This window comes from Sorex araneus, chromosome 1, assembly GCF_027595985.1.
Source record: "Sorex araneus isolate mSorAra2 chromosome 1, mSorAra2.pri, whole genome shotgun sequence".
Classification (NCBI taxonomy): domain Eukaryota; kingdom Metazoa; phylum Chordata; class Mammalia; order Eulipotyphla; family Soricidae; genus Sorex; species Sorex araneus.
Window position 1 is genome coordinate 387,697,393 of NC_073302.1, and position 21,630 is coordinate 387,719,022.

Below are 21,630 nucleotides of genomic sequence, written 5' to 3' on the forward strand. Positions count from 1 at the left end.
ATCAGATTCTTAGCTTTCTATTTCAAACTATTGGCTACAACCCAGGTTCAACGGTTCCATTGCTCATGCCTTTAGAATTTGCAGATGTCTGTTATCTGTTCCCTCCATTTGGCTAACTTCAAGTACGTCTAATCTTTTTATAACCAGTTCTATTGACCATTATCTGGATTCCTTGTGGTGCCTCATCTATTGTACATTTTAAACAGATGTCTACCCTTTCCCCTTATAATTAAAAGGGCAATAAAATTATTTAACAATGTGCTAGAATCTTCTGTAAGTACCTTGATGGGATCATTTAATAATTGAATGTGTGTAGAGTATTTTCTAAAGGTCTTCCTTAAAGTGGGATTCTTGATTCTCACACAATTTCCTGAGCAAAACACCAAATAATAGTTAAATAACACCCCCCCCCCATTTCTCCACTATACATGCCTGCAAAGAATGATGTTATTGTCTTCAAATTGGAAAGATTAATCAGGACCATTAATTCACCATTGCAGCACTTTGGCTTTATTCTTCTTTCTTATGTAATATTACCAATCTTCCTTCCTCTGTGGTGTCCTTATTTGTATGAGTGATTGAAATCTCTTATCTCCATATTTAACACAGGATAGAATAGGATACTAGAAAAAGTGATGGATGGACTAAGTCAAGAGAGGAGCATTTTCATCCTGGGTCTGCTGCAAACTACCTCTGTGACTTTACCAAGATAAACCTTTGTGTTTACTGTGTATTATCTGTAAAATACCTTTAGAATTCATTTCCCTTTGCGTTGTGCTCTAAACACCTTTATTTCTGAGTTTCCTGTCTCTGCATTCATAGACTTTTCCATTGATTCTCTACTGCCTAGCAAAAAACTGTTTTTGTTCTTTTCACTATATGGCTCTTCAGTATTTGCCAAATGACTACTCATATGATCTCTTACTAGCTTCAGTGAACTCAGCTTAAAAGCAACATAAAGCACCTAAAAATTTTACGAATATTATATATAAACCTATTAACCTATTTATACTTAGATTCAGTATCCTCTCTGTAATTTTAAAATATTAGTCATATAACTCCCTTAAGCTAAAGAAATATAAATGACAATAAAATTAAATTTTATATTTTTGGTCAACTTTTAAAACTATATGTTTTTCTAAAAAATAAATAAGAAGTAGGACATTGGAGCAAGGATTAGGCAACACTTGTAAATGTATGGTTATTATGTAAGCCTCATTCTATGTAGAAAAAAATAGGATGTGATAGCCATATATATTATATGTAAGGAGAGGCAAAAATATTTCAAATGAGAATTTGAAGCCCTCTAAAATCTTTGTTAGTTTTTTTTAATGTTTGATCCACATCCAGTGATGCTGAGGGGTTACTCCTGGCTCTGCACTAAGGAATTATTCCCGGCGATGCTGAGGAGACCAGATGGGATGCTGGGGATCGGACGTAGATTGACTTCATGCAAGGCAAGTGCCCTACCCACTGTACTATCTCTTCAGCCCCATCTCAGTTCTTCTTGAGATTTGTAGAGTTCTTTTCTTCTCATTACCCATGTTGTTCCCTTGTTGTCATTTTTAATATAGCTGATAAGAGTGTAGCAGTAGAGCTCACAATTTCAGGAAACTCCCCTAGGGTCCAGACAGGGGTTTTAAGATAGGAGGTACCTACAACTTGGTCCCAAATCCTTGCCATTATCACATACCTCCAGCTAGGGTTAAGATCAGCTAACCACAGTGACATGCAAAACAGCAGCTCAGAAACTTTTACTGATCACAAGTTACACCCTGAACTAAGTCTCCTTCCCATCACCCCACAATTATGCCATCTGAAAGAAAGGGGACTGTGGAAGATTACAACTTTTATTTATTTATTTATTCATTTAAAATTTTTTATTAGTGAATCACCGTGAGGTAGGCTTTAGACTTACAAACTTTCGTTCCTTGGGTTTCAGTCATACAATGGTCGAGTGCCCATCCCTCCACCAGTGCCCATTTTCCACCACCAGTGGTCCCAGCATCCCTCCCAGCACCCCCACCTTGTCCTACCCCCACCCCACCCTGCCTCTGTGGCAGGGCATTCCCTTTTACTCTCTCTCTCTTCTTTTGGGTGTTGTGGTTTTCAGTAGAGGTATTAAATGGCCATCATGTTGGTCTGTAGTCTACTTTCAGCCTGCATATCCCATCCCAAATTGGCTCTCCTAGCACCATTTACTTGGTGAGAGATCACAACTTTTAAAGTGAATGTTAAAATTGAAGAGAGACAGAGTGTTCTTGGTGGTGTCATCTTCTGACTTTAAGTATCTATCAGAGGTTAAACCTATAAATTCTGGCAGGTGTACTACAGAAGCTGCTGTCACTCTTATTGCTCCCTCTCTGGCCTTTCCTTCTTGACAAGGCTCTAACTTTTCCATCTCACTGGATCATGTGTAATGTATGTAATGTATGAGACTGGATCATCCTGTCTCCAAACTCATCCTGTCTCCAGGGTAAAAAGTTCTCCTGCCAAAATTCTAATCTAACTGGAATTTCCACCATGGAAGCTCTTTCATTCTCTCATGATCATCTTAAGAAATAATCAGATACATACTTGGTTACTAACTCAATGACCCTCATAATATTGACACCCCCTCTTACTTACCTTGCCTTACTTTATACTCTTGCCCCTCTTCTTGCACTGTAAACTCCAAAATTTTGGAACTGTTCACATAACTTTTCATAAAGTGCTATTTTAAATCCTCTAGAGTACTCTCATCTTAACCCTTCATCTTCTTGTCCACTTGGTTAATTCACATTCAATTCATCTATCTGATAGATGTATAGGTAAAATATTTTTTTAAAAAATTATTGAATCACTTTGAGATAGCTACAAGCTTTCATGTTTGGATTACAATCACACAATGATCAAACACCCATCCCTCCACCAGTGCACATTTCTCACCACCAATATCCCTGGTATACCCCACCTTTCCCACCCTCCCCCTGCCTCCATGGCAGACAATATTCTCCATACTCTCTCTTTACTTTTGGGCATTATGGCTTGCAACACAGACACTGAGAGGTCATCATGTTTGGTCTATTTTCTACTTTCGGCACACATCTCCCATCCCAACTGATTGCTCCAGCCATCATTTTCTTAGTGATCCCTTCTCTATTCCATCTGCCTTCTCCCCTCCGCTCATGAAGCAGGCTTCCAGCTATGGGGCATTCCTCCTTGCCCTTGTATCTACTGTCCTTGGATGTCAGCCTCATGTTATGTTATTCTTGTATAGGTAAAATTTGTATGCAAACTGCAAAACCCAATTCATAAAAAACAAAAAGATAGTATTTGTTGTCATTTGCAGATACAACAAATTTTATTACTAATTGTAGGGAGCCATTTTACCTTACTGATCTTATCCTGTCACTATTTGTTTAATCACTAGCTAACCCCATGCCACACCTAGCAAAGGTTGCCACTCCTAATCTTACTGATCTTATCCTATCAGCTTTTGTTTATTGCTAGCTAAATCCCATGCCACACCCTGCATTTCTATTGGGGGTCCCGGCACCGGCACCACCTCCTCCCAGCAGTGAGGTATAAATACTGTAACTGCCATAGAATAAATGCCTTTTCTCCCTCCTCCGGGCTCTGTGTCTGTTCATTCGGCTGCCCTACGAAGGGTTCTCCCTGCTGAACAGAACGAGACCTCCACATCGACTTCCACAACTAATAATGTTCAAAGGTTTTCATGTTCATAAGCCAGCTGTATTTCTTATTTGAATAATTTTATTTTTTCTATTTTTGTTTTGAGACCACAGCCTAAAGGGTTTATTCCTGACTCTGTGTAGGCTTGGGTATGTGGTGCCAGGGATCAAACCAAGTCAGCTGCATACAAGGCAATCACCCTACACTCTGTACTATTGTTTTGGCTCTATTCTTGTATTTTTATGGACTTTTAAAATGTGTAAGACATTTGTCTATAAGGAAGGCCATTTGTTCTCCAGGCTTTCTTGGAGTTATGATGGGTTACCTCCCCCCACTTCCCAATACTTCTGGAAGCACTGGCAGTCACCTCCATGAACCAACTCCAGTGCCGCCATGTAAGCTCTTCTACTGGCCTTGTTTCAGAGACCAATTGCTTCCGCAATCCAAAATTGCCACCATACCCCTGGCCTGACTCCACCACCTCGGGACAGACCTCACCAAGACATAATCTGCTAAAAATTCTGGTATGAGGGTTTTGTGACTGGAACCTCTAGGCTTTCTCAAGGCCAGGATGGGCTATTTCCCCTCACCTCCCTGTAATTCTGGAAGCCTCGGTAGTCACATCCAGACCCCAATGCTGCCACTCAGTTAAAAAGCTACTCCATCCTTACCATTCATATAAAAATACTGAATCCCCTGAACAACCATGATGACCTCTAAGTAACTGTGTTACAAACCATAATGGAAAAAAGGAAAAGAAGACTTAGAGAGAGTAAGAAGGAAGTGCCTCCCATAGAGAGAGGTTGTGGGTGGAGGGTGGGATGTTAGAGGATGGTGGGAGGGAAACAGGGGATATTGGTGGTGGCAATTATATAATGGTTGAGGGATGGGTGTTGGATCATTGTACTACTGAAACCCAATTATGTACAACATTTTAATGGTCTATATCACAGATTTTCAATTAAAAAATTTTAAAAAGGAATATGTCTACTAAGTGAAATGAGTCAGAAAGAGAGGGACAGACATAGAAGGACTATACTCATTTGTGGAGTATAAAATAACATAACATGAGACTGACACCCAAGGACAGTAGACACAAGGGCCAGGAAGATTGCTCCATAGTTGGAAGCCTGCCTCATGAGTAGGGGGAGAAGGCAGATAGAATAGAAAAGGGATCACTAAGAAAATGATGGCTGGGGGAATCAGTCGGGATGGGAGATGTGTGCCGAAAGTAGACAACGGACCAAACATGATGACCTCTCGGTGTATGTGTTGCAAGCCATAATGCCCAAAAGTAGAGAGAGAGTATGGGGAATATTGTCTTCCATGGAGGCAGGGGGAGGGTGGGAAAGGGGGGGTATACTGGGGAGATGGTGGTGGGAGATGTGCACTGGTGGTGGGATGGGTGTTTGAACATTGTATGATTGTAACTCAAACATGAAAGCTTGTAACTATCTCACTGTGATTCAATAAAATAAAATTTTAAATAAATAAATAAATAAAGGAATGTGGCATTCATGCTGCTTCAATCAGTTTAATCAGTGGTTGAATAAATAGCAGTAATCCTACATTTTAACAAAAAGAAGAAGACAGAAAGGCCATTTGTACTTTCATATGTCAGGTCAAAACTTTTTCTTCCAACGTCTGCCTTTTGCTATCCTATGACAGTGAATAGAATTTTGCTCTGCTGTGAAGAAAGTCCTGTAAGTTAAATTCCTCTTGGCCCCATTAAAATTGTTTTTAACCAAATACATTTCCACAGACTAATGGTTAATTTGTTTCCATTTCCCTCCCCTCTTTTATTATAGATGTCAGACCCAGGGTTACTCAGGGAGCCTTGAGGCTATATCTGGCAGTTCTTGACTGTTGTGGGATCTTTTTGGTTCAGAGCCCTTGGTGCTGAGCGTCAAAAGTATTATATCTTGCAGTGCTCAGGAGTCCATGAGGTGACAAAGATGAAATGTGGGTAATCACAATCCTAGGCATAGACTATACACCTTTGAACCCTTTCCCCAGTCCCTCATTTCAATTTTATTGTTGTTGTTGAGGTAGATGATTGCATCAGTGTTCACCTTTATGGTTTGGTTTACAACCACTGCACCAACTTCAAAATGAAACGATGCTCCACCACTGTCATTCTGTCACTTCTAATTATCTAAAATATCTTTGTGAATATGTTGTTTTCCAAACAATTAATTGCACAAAACAAAGTTGTGCAATAAATAGAGGATTCCTAGTAAGAATATTAACTAATATTGATTAATTTTATAAGAAGGATGATTTTTTAAAGCTGAGATTTTAGTATATTTATATGGTCAGGTGGAAGAGGTAACAGGTAAAGTGACCGAAGGTACAGAGGAGAAAAAAACATCAAAGATGAGCAAGTAGATGTGAAAAAAGAGGGATCATGTCATTAGTGGAAGGATTAAACTCATACATATAGAGGATAGGCAGAAAATCTTTTGAAGACTAAAGAGAGAAAATAATGAAGCTGAATTAGACAAGTTCATAGAAGTGGTAGGGAAATCTCCTAAGATTGCCACTTTCCCCCTTTAATTTTAATTTTCATAACTGATAATTTTAGTAATGCTATTTATAATAGTTTTAATATTATTATTTTATGCTTTCAATTCTATTACACCAACACAGCAGCGATGAGTCCTGGCGGGCACCACAGCACTGGAGATTCTTCCAGGCTCCATACCAAGCCGATGTCACTGGGATGTTGCAGATGGAGTAGGTGCAGTCTCCCTGCATTCTCCAGATGGGATCCCCACGGCCATGAGCTTCTACTAGCAAGGCTCGGGTATGTGTGTGTCAGGACGAATTCTCCAAACCACACTGGAATAGCTCCCTACAGAGATGTCTCTGGAACTGAACCATTGATAATTTAGAATCTCAGAAGCCTCTCATGACCTTTCATGATATACACAGTGAGCAATGGAAAATAAATGATCTAGCGTCTGCCCCTGGAAGACAGGCTTGAATGGTGGTGGGAAAATTTGAGCAAAATATAATGCTCAAAAGTAGAGAAAGAATATCTGAGCCATAGAGGCAGGGTAAGGACTGGGGATGGAAGTGGGGGGGGGGGGATAATGGAGACATTGGTAGTGGAAAGTTTTCACTGGTGGATGTATAAAAACAAATTCTGCGCTTTCGAGGATCTGTGAAATTCCCCACACCGCAGGGTTGTGTAAGCCTCTCACGTACACAGGGATGACACGTGAAAGGATGTTCTCGGGCTCTCCGGGCGGCTCTCTCTCGATGTTCGGTGCTCTCAAGCTGCTTTTTCACTAGGAAGAATGAGGGCCAAGCTGGTTGCTGATTAGTTGCCATTTATTTGATCTTTCATCTCTCCCAGCTCTCTCCAACCCTCTCTCCCTCTGTCTGTGCCTATCTCTCTGCTATCTCTAGCTGCGCGATTCTTTTCCTGCTGTATCCGTCTCTTCTATCTCTGTCTGCTTCAATCAATCCATCAATCCATCCATCAATCCATTTCTCTCAACAATCTCTCTCTTGCTCCCTGCAGCCGCTCTTTTTATCCTCTCACCATGCCTCCCCAACCACGGCTCCCCATGGGAAACATGATCAAAAATGTTTTTCCAGACTTCTCAACCACCTGCAGCCCATAAGGGCAAAACAGCCTTTAGGTGTATTTCTTCTCTCCTTAGACCTGCAACTTAATTAACATCTTTAATTCTCCTAATATTTGCCATCATGTATGGACACAGAAATAGATATTTTTAGGCTTATAGGGTGACTCTCCTGGGGACATCTTACCACAGACTCAGACTACAGTGCTCAGACCAGCTCAATCATTCTTAACCCCAGCAGAGTCCAAATCTAGTTAGTACTTTTGGTTCATCACAGAATTTGTCCATGACCAAGCTCTTAACTTTTAGCTAAGTATTAGGGCACTTTGGCCAGGCCCGTTTCAATGCCAGGGTAGTTCATAGCTCACCACTTGCCCTGAGTCTATCCAGTCCCTCGCTGGGACCCTGCTTTGGGTATCTAGGAAGTAATGTCAGCTGAGGCTTAAGTCAAGAGCAGATGTCCAGGGGATATATTATCAGGAGTCAATCAACTCCCAAGTCACAGGCTTGTCTTTTTAACTGTCTTCCTGTAAAAAGCAACTGCTCTGAAATAATAACAATGCAAAGGACATAAGGAGAAGAGAAAGACAATATTTACAAGTTAGAGTCTGATCAGGATACAAAGGTAATTGACAGGTTGTGGAGCAATCAACAAACACAAGCTTCCAGCAGCAAGGGAGGAAGGGCAAACGAACCGTTATCCTACAGATAAAGGGATGGGTGATCGATCATTGTATAGCTGAGTCTCAAACATGAAAGCTTTGTAACTGTATCTCATGGTGGCTCAATAAGAAAATTGTAAAAAATTCTACTACACCACCATCATCACCAGTGTCAATATTATTCCATCACTGTACTAGGTCCTTTTCTCCACAGACCCTCTTAGCATCTTGACTTCACAATTCTGTTGAAAATATCTCAAAGTTTCTTTCCACTAAAGACTGCCTTATCCCTTTTTTTCTCTATACTCCACATTTGAACACTGTTATGCAGTAGTTGTCTTTTCTAAGCCATGTAGCATGATACCCTTCAATTCCATCCAAGTTACAGCGAATTTCAATATTTCATTTATACTCATAACTGAGTAGTATCTCACTGTACACATATACTACATCTCTTTACTTGTCTCCGCTCTGTTTTGGGGTACTTGGTTTGTTTCCAGGTCTTAATTATTAGAAATAATGGCGCAGTGAACATAGATGTACATGTATACATATGTATTTATGTTCAGGTGTTCCTGTGGTAGATGCCCACTAGTGTAATCCCTCAATATATGAAAGTTGTGTGCTTAATCCTCTGAGAAGTTTCTAAACCATTGTCTATAAAGGCTGAACCCTACAACAGTCCCACCAGCAGTGAAAGAGTATCCCCTTTTTAACATCTCTACCAGCACTGATTGCTTCTGGCCCTTTTGATATAGACTATTCTTGTTGGTACGAAGTGTTTCTTTTTAAAAATAACTATGAACTGGGGACTGGGGCAATAATACAGTGGGTGGGGCACTTGCTTTGCACATAGCCAAACTTCAATTCACAGCCAACCTGGGTTCACTTCCCTCCACCACATATGGACCCCCCAGCACCTCTAGGAATGATCCCTGAGTGCAGAGACAGGAGTGAACACTGAGCACCACTAGGTATGGATGTAGCACTGCACTGCATTGTAGTACTGTATTCCCATTGTTCATCGATTTGCTTGAGCAGGACTTAGGTATGGCTAAATTAAAAAGAAATAGATAGGGTGAAGCTTAAATAATGATTTATTTTCTTAATACTGAGTTAATTTTATTTTTCTCTGCTCACACCTAAAAACATTAAGTGAAGTAGTTTTGGTTTACAATACTAGATATATTTTAGGAGTATAGTTTGACACCTCTTTTAATTATTACGACACTACAAGCCGTACCAAGGTATCAATATCCCTACACCGCAATTCATTAGATCTGTTACCTTGGATCTATTTGATACTTTTATATATAATTAAGTGTAGGAATTCTTTCTTAATTTCTTCTTATGAATCATTGCAACAGAATTTTTGTATATGATTTTATAACAGGTGTTTAAATTTTATTATATCTAATATCTTTTAAAAATTAAATTTTAAAGGATTTTCTACAGATTATCATTTACCCGGGCTCTGCAAATTGATGAACAATGGGATGACAGCTCTACAGTGCTACAGTGCTATCATTTACCCATTTCTTCTACATCAAACTTGTTAGCATATAGTTGTTCATAATTGCCTTGCAAAACTCTTTGTAGCTTCATGGAATATGCTGTAATAGTTTCTTTATTTATGATTATACTAGAACTTTCTTTATAAACCCAACTAAAGGCTTATCTATCTTCTTTTTTAAAAAATATTATCATTTCATTGATCATTTGTTATTTTTTCTATCATTTATTTCTGCTTTTATTTTTTATTATTTCCTTTGTTGCACTATTGTTCTTCCAACTGTTTTGACTCTAAGACCAAATTATTTATTTGTGATTTTTTTGCCTGTATATGAAACCCTGTGATAGCCATTAATTTCCCTTTTAGTGACACTTTTGCTTCATCTCAGAGGCTGTATTTTCATGATCATTGGGTAAATATCTAGTGGAGTATTACAAAATGAATTTAATATAACCTCCCAGTTTTGATGTTTGCATTTAACACAACTCAAGTGATTTTAGAAGAATAAGAACAACAAAAATTAGTAATAATTAAAATTCAAATTGTGACCTATTTTTCACATTTTCAATTTATTCTTTGACAAAGAACCAATAAAACCTTGATGTGTTACTAGAATATAAAGCTAACCCAACTAAGACTAACTATGTAACATAGAGTGACATTTCAGAACAAGAAACACATGTCCACTGAAACTAAGACTCCTGGTATAGGAGAATAAATGAAACTCTAGCTTGGGTTTGCAATCATGTTGGAGAAATACACGCACATTCTGCTAAGTAAAACTTTTCAGTGACCTTCACGGCTAAATGTGGAGAAGTTGTCAAATGATACAACTTTTTAAATTTTTGCCAGTGTTATCTTTTCTTTTTTTTTTGTAACAGATAAGAAAAGCATATGCTTTTAGTTTGATGTAGTTTTATTTGTATATTTTTTTGTTGAGTTTTTAGCAGCCTGTACAAGTAATCATCATAAAGACCAATGTCAATGACCCATCCTCCATCCCCACATCTGCAGAGTTTTATGATATTAAGCTAATTTTTAAATATAAGATAAAGATCCATGCAAGGATAATATACATTTCTTTTTCTTTCTTATCCCTTATTTTTGAAGGTCGGGTGAGGTAGGTGGAGTTGAACCATATCAGGCAGTACCTAGAGGCTATTCCTGACTTTATACTCAGGAGTGTCTCCCGGCCAAGCTCAGGGATATGTACTGTGCCCAGTGTAGAACTGGGCAGGGCTTGTGACTACAAGGCAAGTGACTAAAACCCTATACTATTCCTTCAACTCCGCCTTTTTTAAAAACCAAATCTGTGTGTGCGTGAGAGAGAGAGACAGAGAGACGGAGACAGAGAGACAGAGACACACAGAATCTCTCTTAAAGGACTTTCTAATATTTACTTTGTAAAAATATCCAGTTTTTCTCTAACTTTTAATGAAAACCAAATGTTAGAAATGGCAATTAAAGTGTTTACATTGAAGTAGTTTGCTACATCCAAAGTGTAGCTAAGCCTGGCAGCTTTTGATAAATTAGAATGAACCACACAGACTGGTCTTTTTTCACTAAAACACCACAGTATCCAGATAGCATATCCACTCCACACACCACACACCACCATTGTTTCCCATAGGTTAAACAGTATAAACAAAATGCCTTCTAAAATAGCAAATGTCTCTCGAATTCAAAGTGGAAGTTGCTATGAGAGCAAGAGAGTGATTCTGGCAAGCATGAAGAGCAGGATGTTTTTCATAGGGACCATCCTTAGTTCGGGGAAACGTTTGTTGTGCTCTGAGGTCCATGCAGTGCTAGGGACTGAACTCGGGTCTTTGAGCATGGGCATGTGCTGCACTTGATTTTATATAAATCTCATCCTTAGGCTTATTAGAGGAAGCTCCACTCCAGGTGTTTGAGTAGTTCATGTACCACTGAAATTGTAGAAAATAAATATCAAGAAAGGAAATGATACTTTTCAGAGTTAAAGTTTCAAGTGCAGAGTTTAACATACAAGTAGATCTCGGAGTCATGTTTAGCACCTTAAAATATTCTGTTAGCTTCATAAAACCCCCCAAATGTTCAAAATTTCATTCTAAGACTGGAAAGATAACTTGAAAAATCTAAATAAGAAAACAATAGGTTTTAATTCTGCGATATGTATGTGTATGTGTTTGTGAAAATTGAACTTAAGAAAACATTTTTTTTAAAGACCACTGACTGTATTGATTGAAAAAACATTAAAAGGTCAGTGATAGTAACCTAAAAGATCAAAGGTGAGGGTGGGAGGTGAGGAAAGAGGTTAGAAATCTACTCAGAAAAGCTGGTCATTGTCAACGTGAAACTGGGGGTGGTGGGGTAGGAGGATGGGGAAAGATGCAAGAGTGAGAACCCCCAGCAAGTTGGTGATGGGAGAGATCTCCCCAAAGATCCTAGCACATTTCAGAAGGGAGGGGACAACAGTAATGTGTTCCATCGTAGAGGCTGAGGAAGGAGGCCCCGTTAGTTGCAGACTCAGAGACTTGAGGCTGGGGACTGGCCGCATCCCCTTCTCCCCGGCTCTCCCGAGAGCATCATAAGAAGGCGTCACACCACTCTCACAGCTCCTTAGAATTGCCTCTACAGGTGTCCTTCAGCGACTCCTGGAAGAGGTCTTCATCCTTCTTTAGCACCAGAAATTGGGGGAAGACCACATGGGCCTTGTTAAAGTTCCTTTCCTCCAGCTTCTTGCCCAGGACTTAACCAGTACCGGCCAGGCTCCCCAGTGGCTTTCCCCATGGTCTCTACCACGAAGTCTCTGTGCTTTTGGGACATTGTTCTTAATCATGCCAGAGCTGCAACTCCGCTTTGCTCAACAGCTCCTCCCACCACTCAGCAGCTCCTGCAAATGCCTCAAGCTGCTAGAACATTTTTTGGTTAAAAAAATATATATATATGGTATCTATCTCTATATATCTTCATTAATATGAAAAAGCATAATCTTGTGGGAGTAAGATTTATAAAAAATATTTATACTGGGGTGGGGGTGGTGGGAGGGATACTGGGAACATTGGTGGAGGAGAATGGGCACTGGTGGAGGGATGGGTAAATGATCACTGTATGACTGAAATGCAAACACAAAAGTTCATAAGTTTGTAACTGCACCTCATGGTGACTCACTGTCACTGTCCCTGTCATCCCATTGCTCATCGATTTGCTCGAGCAGACACCAGTAACGTCTTCATCATGAGACTTGTTGTTACTGTTTTTGGCATATTGAATACTCCAAAGATAGCTTGCCAGGCTCTGCCGTGCGAACGTGATACTCTCAGTAGCTTGCCGGTCTTTCCGAGAGGGGCAGAGGAATCAAACCCAGGTTGGCCGCGTGCAAGGCAAATGCCCCACCCGCTGTGCTATTGCTCCAGCTCCTGACTCACTAATAAAAAAATTTTCTAAATATTTATGTTATTTCATGATGTATTTTTTGACATATCAGTTCATTAAACCCTGCCAATACATAAAGGCTTAAGCAAAACAAAATACTTCTTCCCACACATTTATAAAATCTCAATCCATTTCAAATTCCATTTGAAAAACTTTAAGAGAAAATAAAAGCGGATTTTAATGTATTGGGTTTTCTCGTACAAGACTAAAACTAAACAAGAAACTTAACAGTGCTTCTTAGTTCCCATACACTGAGTAAATTGGATAGTGAAATATTCTGGGAAAATAGAAAACTTCCCAACATGAAGTGACTTTTTTCCTAGTTGAAAATTAGGTTATATAATGGAACAGAGTTGAATATTCTGGTCCGTACTCTCCAATATATAATCACTTAAGTTTTGATAAAGAAGCAAGAAATGTAAAGTGGAAAAAGGAAAGCCTCTTCAACAAGTGGTGCAAGACAAAATGAACTCTGACCTCTGTCTAATGCCAGGCACAAAAGTCACATCAAAATGGATTAAAGATCTCAATATCAGACATGAATCCATAAGGTACATGAAGGAAAATGTAGACAGAACCCTCCATGACGATGATGCTAAAAGCATCTTTAAGACTGAAACACCATTGACCAAGCAAGTGGAAACAAATATAAACAAATTGGACTACATTAAACTAAGAAGCTTCTGTACCTCAAAAGAAATAGTGACCAAAATACAGAAAGAGCATGAGGAATGGGAAAAAATATTTACCAAATACCCATCTGATAAGGGATTAATATCCAGGATATACAAGACACTAGTAGAATTGTACAAGAAAATTGTACCTCCAACCCCATCAAAAAATGGGGAGAAGAAATGAAAGCACCTTCCTCAAAAAATAAATGCAAATGGCCAAAAGGCACATGAAAAAAATACTCTACATGGCTAATCATCAGGGAGATGCAAATCAAAACAACAATGAGATATCATGTCTCACCACAAAGACTGGCACACATTCAAAAGAACAAAAGCAACCAGTGCTGGCATGGATGTGGGAGAAAAGGACGCTTTTCACTGTTGGTGGGAATGCCAACTGGTCCAGCCTTTCTGGAAAACAAAATGGACAGTTCTTCAAAAACTAGAAATTGAGCTTCCATATGACCCCACAATACCACTTCTGGGAATATATCCCAAGGGTACAAAAAAGCACAGTATAAATGACATCTGTAGCTGTATGTTCATTGCAGCACTGTTCACAATAGCCAGAATCTGGAAACAACCCAAGTGCCTGAGAACAGATGACTGCTTAAAGAAACTTTGGTACATTTACACAATGAACTACTATGCAGCTGTTGGGAGAGATGAAGTCATGAAATTTACTTATAAGTGGATGGTCATGTAGAGTATCATGCTAAGTGAAATGAGTTGAAAGAGAGGGACAGACATAGAAAGACTGCACTCATTTGGGGAATATAAAATAACATTATGTGAGACTGACACCCCAGGACAGTAGAGAAGGGCCAGGAAAATTGCCCCATAATTGGAAGCCTATCTCATGAACTGGGGGAGAAGACAACTGGAATAAAGAAGGGATCACTAAGACAAGGATGTTTGGAGGGATCGGTTGAGACGAGATATGTGTGCTGAAAGTTGATAAAGGGCCAAACATGATAAGCTCTCAGTATCTGTATTGCAAACCATAATGCCCCAGAGTAGAGAGAGAGTATGGGGGAAATTGTCAGCTTGGAGACAGGGGAAGGGCAGAAAAGCGGGAAGGTATACTGGGGATATTGGTGGTGGGGAATGTGCACTGGTGGAGAAATGGGTGTTTGATCATTGAATGACTGAAACTCAAACATAAAAGCTTTGTAACTATCTCATGGTGATTCAATTAAAAAAATAAGAAAATTAGGCCACATGAATGATTTTACAATAAATGCTTATGCTCTCTTTTAGTTTGATTAACAGTTAAGTTAGAGATACTATGGATCAATTCTTCTTATAAGAATTGATATTTGTATCAATATCTGTCAATACCTAGGAGTCCTTTTCAATATATTATAGTCCAGAAAAGTTATTTTGCATAAAATTACCAAGTTGATTAGTGCTCACTATGTTATTATCACATCAATTCACCATTACACTGTACTAAGAGAAGAACAATTGTTGAATGAAGTGAGGCAAACCAGAGTGGGGTAGCACCACCAGTTTAAAAAATAATAATAAATGTAACAGATGACAGAGCAATAACTAAAATTAGATTTAATTTGTAATAGTAAATAGAATTTTATTTACCCTAATGGTTGTGTTTTATTCTGATAACAGAAAAGACAACCACCCCCATACTTATAATCCACATCATCGTAAGTCTTACATCTCAGACTATAACTCAACTCCAGTGCATCTCATCATGAGTTAATTATAAAATATTTATCTATATGAAGAAAATTTCCATGCTGTAGATCGATATTAATTGAATTTCACCAGGTGAAAAGAGTCACAGTATAGGAGTCCAATTTTGTCCTATTATAATATTGTACTCTTATCCATAAAATAGGATTACGACACTTACTTTATAAAGATAGTAAGTCCTTTTTAAGATTAAATATAATATTTATAAGTGTATAATAAATGGTAGTTACTGTTTTTACAACTCCTGAGTGGGTGACCATTTTGCTATTTACATGTTCCTCACACAGTTCAACATCTCCTATGTCCTCTGTATTTTCTGCAAATTAGATGCAAAGGCTTAATCAGACTCAGGCTCAATAAGTTTGGCAGAGCTGCAGATGGTGGTATGCTGTTTTACCAGGAAGCATGTATAGTAGCACTTATATAACATAAAGTGTCTATGGTGGTTGATGTCTCTATACATTAATTGGCTAGGGATTCCAAAACAGCAATATTTTATTTTTGTTTTTGCTTTTTGGGGTCACACCCGGTGACGCACAGGGCTTAACTCCTGGCTTTGCACTCAGAAATAACACTTGGCGGTGTTCAGGGGACCATGTGGGATGCTGGGAATTGAACCTGGGTCGGCCTCGTGCAAAGTAAACACCCTACCCACTGTGCTATTACTCCAGCCCCAAACAGCAATATTTTAATGCTATCATTTCTTTGACATTTAGTAGCTAGAATACTTATATAAAGAAGTACTTCTGTTGTTTACTGAGCTACCACTACAGCATTTAAATGACAATGGTTGCTTCTTGATGACAAGTATTTATTTATTCTAATATTTTATTGAAAAAATTAATAGTACAAGTTATGTGTTTATAGTAGATGATATTTAAATAGGAGATATTCATGGTCTTGAAATATACAGTTACCTTTACTTCACCGTCATCAAAGTACCCATGAACCCCTGCCCAGAGCTCTGGGTCACCTCCAGTCAACCTGCTTGCCACCAAAATTTGGTCTCAGTTTTTACTTCAGTACCAGGGCTTGTTATCAATTGATAATATCTATATCCTTTTTCTATTTTCATTTATACCACAGATGAGTAGGATCATCCAGTCCTTGTCCTTTTCCCTCTTTCTGATTACAAATATTTCTTGTATCTTTAATTATATGTATCATCAGAATATTTGAGTTGGGTATATTTGTTGTTGTTGTTGTTGTTTTTTGCTTTTTTTTTTTGGGTCACACCCAGCGATGCTCAGGGGTTACTCCAGGCTCTGCACTCAGGAATTACTCCTGGTGGTGCTCAGGGGACCATATGGGATGCTGGGAATCGAACCCGGGTTGGCTGCATGCAAGGCAAACGCCCTACCTGCTATGCTATCACTCCAGCCCCCGTGTTGGGTAGATTTTTAATAATATTTAGCAAGACTGCTTTGGTCAAACCTCATTTTATAAACCTGACATTTACATTTCTACTAAGTAGAAAGTTAACTGCTAGAAAACGTAATACAAGATTACAAATTTGTTCTAAGTCGCTCACTCTCCAAAAGGTACACAGAATTTACTACCTTACTGATGACAAAGTTAATCAATTAATCAGTTAATTAATTAAACTTAAAGTCTGAAGATTGAAGATAAGGAAATATGAGCCAGCCAGCCAGCAGAGGGAGTAGGAGTTAACTGACAAATGTAATCTCCCAGACTGTTCTCCTATTGGTGAAGTCACTGATAATGTTTGAAGAGAAGGAAGATACTAGGAACAAGACAGGACATATCTGTGCTATTTTGTTGTCTGTTGGATGCAAAGGAACTTCAGTGATTCTTAACAAAGGGAAGATGTGTAAGGGAAAAAAATATTTTCCAGAATTTCATCACAGTCTTCTCTGCTCAGAATTTGGTACTTCATTGTCCATAGTCTAACTGGTAATCCTCATGCAGTAAGAAAGAGAAAGATATGCTTGCCTCACTTTTTATATATTTAAAAGGAGAAATGTATTGAACTCTTAAAAGACATGTCAACTCAGGAAAAAGTAGTAACGGCATAAATCATCCAAAACCCATCCTAGCTTTTTACTTGGGACTTAGTCCCAAGAAAAATGTCCCTAGGTCAGTGACCATTGTTTTTAAGGTAAGGTAGTTGCAAATGTATTTAGCCGTTTTTCCACTTGTCTTTTCTAATAATTCACAGTGATTAGTCAAGACAAGAATAATAGTTCAAGAACACAGAATGTTCAAGCCCTCCCTGATTTCTTTGCAAAATTTCCTCTGGGGTTGGTGCTTTAATTTCCAATCAGTCTGAGTCAATAACGTATGGTTGTCAGTGCCATTGTTGACTCTCACAATTTCTTGTCTCTGTCCCATAGATCCGAGAGCTTGGGTTTAGGGTCACTGGCAGGAGTTTTGATTTGGGGCTTTATATGTTTACACAATAGGTCAAGTCAATAATCTCTCCTGTATCAGTAATTCCTGGGCTGAACTGATCTATCAAACACTGTAGACAAACAAGGACCTAAAGGGACGGAATGAAGGCTCTCTGGAAGTCTCCACTGCTTTTATATTTCATTGAATTCACACACTCTCACTTGCTCCCCACAGAGATCTGAGTACAGCTGAATAAGAAAGAAAGAAAAGTCACATGAGAAGAATGGAATGCTCTAACAATATTTTTAGGCTGCAATGTATACTGAATTCCATTCAAACAGTCCTGCAGGAGGTTTGGCCCATCTTCACAGAGCATGCCACAACTCCTGCTTATTGCAACAGATATGTACATTTCTCAAGGACTGACAATAATTAAAGAAAAAAACAACTGGAAGGATCTTTGCATTGGATTGTTGGGGCAGGCATTCCCTTCTTCTGTTGTTGATACCTGTCTTATGAAAAAAAAAGATGATAAACTATTATTGGAAGGTTTAAATCTTTCTCAACTCATTGGACTCAATTATGAACCTCATTCAAACCAGTTGTAAAGACTGGGGTGGCTAATTCAAACTATATAAGAAACTCATAATAAAATTGAGAAAAGTTTCTTATCAATTTAAAAACAAAATTAAGACAGGGATTAATATTCTTGGTAAAAAAATGAAAATTTTCTTTAGAAATATAGCTTGAGGGGCTGGAGAGATAGCACAGCGGGTAGGGCGTTTGCCTTGCACGCGGCCAACCCGGGTTCAAATCCCAGCATCCCATATGGTCCCCTGAGCACGACTGGGGGTAATTCCTGAGTGCAGAGCCAGGAGTAACCCCTGTGCATCGCCAGGTGTGACCCAAAAAGCAAAAAAAAAAAAAAAAAAAGAAATATAGCTTGAATAAATGAGCAGACAACAGGACTTTCTGAACCTTTTTCCCAGCCCAGGAACCTTGAACCCAGAGGCAAGGTTTTTCTCACCTCCAAGTGTTCTGAACACCAATTCTGTGTTTGACTTATTTAGCTGAGTGGAATACTGAGTTAATGGAAAAAAGGTACCGATTCGGTCATACATAAAATACAGCTAATCTTGTCTTCCCATGTGTCAACGTAATGCACCCACCCCCACCAGAGCCCCAAGCACATTCTATCTGCCATGGCCAATCCACTAGTGACTAACAGGAAAATCCAGGTGGATATGGATGGAGACAGACTGCTCTAAAATTCTATCTCAGTCATTTTACAGTAAAATGTGAACTTAGAACACTTGATCTTCTATTTATTCACTGTAAGATAACAAATTCTTCATAGGGTTCTTGTAAAGATTTTAAAAGATTATCCATGTAACGTATTTACACAATGGCAGTTACATAGAAAATACTCAATAAATGTTAGGTTATTTGTTTGTTTAGTTGGTTTGGGGGCCACATACAGTGATGCCCAGGGATTGCTATTGGTTTGCACTCAGGGATCAGTCTTGGTGGTGCTCAGGGGGCCATGTAGGATGCCAGATCAGTCATGTGCAAGGCAAACATCTTACTCACTTGCTATAGTTCTAGTTTTTAAAAAGTTACCGGTATTGTTAGTGTTATTTCTATTGAACAACATTTCTAAGTATATGAGTTCATGATGTTAATTATATGTGTTGCAGCTTGAAATTTTTTGGCATTGGTACATATTAACCTCAAAATTAGACCTACAAGGTACACAGGCTCTGCAAAAACCAATCTGCCTTGATGAAAGTGCAAAGGAGACAGTAATCCTGTGTTCTCAGAGCCAATTCACATACCACACACTAAAATAGCCAACACAATTGATATATAAAGAGCAAGAAATTCATTGGTACTTACTGTGACTTTTCGATATGATGAGAATATCTTCCTCCTTTTAGTGAGGGGGAAAATAACCTGAACAGTTAATAAGCAAAGAAAAATGTGGGTGCAATATGATTCCTCTTTATAACAAATACAGAGTGCAGTTATTTATGTAATTTTTCCTTTTTGAAGAAAATGAGAGTTGACTTAGAAGATTGTTTTTGTTTTCATTAGTCCTTTTTTAAAAAATCAAAACATGTTACTCATTTTATACTGCAGAAATTATCAAAGGGTTGAACAGTTCTTTGATAATTTAAAGAAATATTGATATCCAGTTTGGATCATCCTGTACCACTTTCAAGTGCATATCTACACAAACAAAATGCAGCCCATGACTCTGCACTTTATGAATTTGTATGTGTACTCTTTTTTTTTCTTTTTGGGTCACAACTGGCATTGAACAGGGGTTACTCCTGCTTCACGCACTCAGGAATTACTCCTGGTAGTGTTCAGGGGACCATATGGGATACTGGGAATCGAACCCGGGTGAGCCACATGCAAAGCAAAACCCTACCCACTGTGTTATTGCTCCAGTCCCTGTATGTGTACTCTTTACTAAGAAATTTAACTTATAGATATGGAAAAAAAAAGAAATTTTCAGTACTTCTTTATATGTTAATAGAAACAATACCTGGAAAAGAGTCGTCATTAATTTTGCTAAAATGCCAATTCATAGACAACTTTTCTCAGTAAATCTGACTCAATAAAACTGAGATAATATCCCAAAATATGTTTTTAACACAATTCCAGTAATTCTTATGGTCAAATGATCAGACATATTGGTAACATTGATCATTATTATTTTTGCTTCCTTCTGGTAAGAGCATCTCAGTTTTCCTTTGAGGAATTTCTCCTCCTCAGTTCTCAGTTCAGGTAATTCTGAGAGAATTCAACCACAGGCTTTATAGGGGAATCCAGGTCTATATTACTCACTATTACTATACTTACTACTATATAAAATGCTTAATATCCCTGGTCATAGTGATCAGCTCAGACAAATGTGTGAAATTTAATCCTGGGATGTTGAAAACATTGGGGAAAAGCAGCTCTCTTTCTTTTCTGGAAACAAATATTTATCAGTCAACATAGAGAGCATAAATGGAAGAAGAGAGAGAGAGGAGGAAAGTAGGAGAAAGAAGAGGTAAAGACTCTTGATGACTTTATTTAGATTCCTATATCCAGGTGATTTGCAAAATAAATGTTTGTTTTCAGTAAAAATATAACCCATGGGGCTGAAGCAACAGCTCAGCGAGCACTGCCAGGAGTAATTCCTGAGTGCAGAGCCAGGAATAACCCCTGCGCATTGTTGAGTGTGACCAGAAAAACAATATATATATATAGTTTTTATATATATATAAGAGGGATATATATATATCCCTCTTGGATAGCCCGGCAAGCTACCGAGAGTATCCTGCCCACACGGCAGAGCCTGACAAGCTACCCATGGCGTATTTGATATGCCAAAAACAGTAACAAGTCTCACAATGGAGATGTTACTGATGCCTGCTCAAGCAAATCGATGCACAATGGGATGACAGTGACAGTGATACTGTAATTTATATATATAACCCATTATAAGATAAAAAAAAACAAAATGGAAACATAAAATGTTTGCAAATTCAAGAGGAACTTTAAAAGTACTTTAACTACATGACCAATTAATGACTGCTTTTTAAAACTATATGTTAATGTGGCAAAACTATATAATTATATATACAACATAAGAATGAGAGAATATTGTGACTTTTATGAAGTTTTTCAAATAAGATAATTATATTGAAAATAAAATAACTCTTTTTTTTGTTGTTTGTTTTTGGGTCACACCCGGCGATGCACAGGGGTTACTCCTGGCTCATGCACTCAGGAATTACTCCTGGCGGGGCTTGGGGGACCATATGGGATGCTGGGAATCGAACCCAGGTCGGCTGCGTGCAAGGCAAACGCCCTACCCGCTGTGCTATTGCTCCAGCCCGAAAATAAAATAGCTCTTTATCTTGGTCCTAATATAGTATGTTTTAGGTATTACTATCATATTAATGATATTAATTATTGCAGTAATTATATATATGAGAGTGCGCACGATAACAGAAGCCACACATTTATGAAACAGA

The 21,630-nt window shown here is 38.4% G+C and overlaps 1 pseudogene; it reads left to right on the forward strand.

Moving 5' to 3' along the window:
* Positions 1-21,630, forward strand: part of LOC129402384 (uncharacterized) — an 87,160-nt pseudogene that overhangs the window by 46,696 nt on the left and 18,834 nt on the right.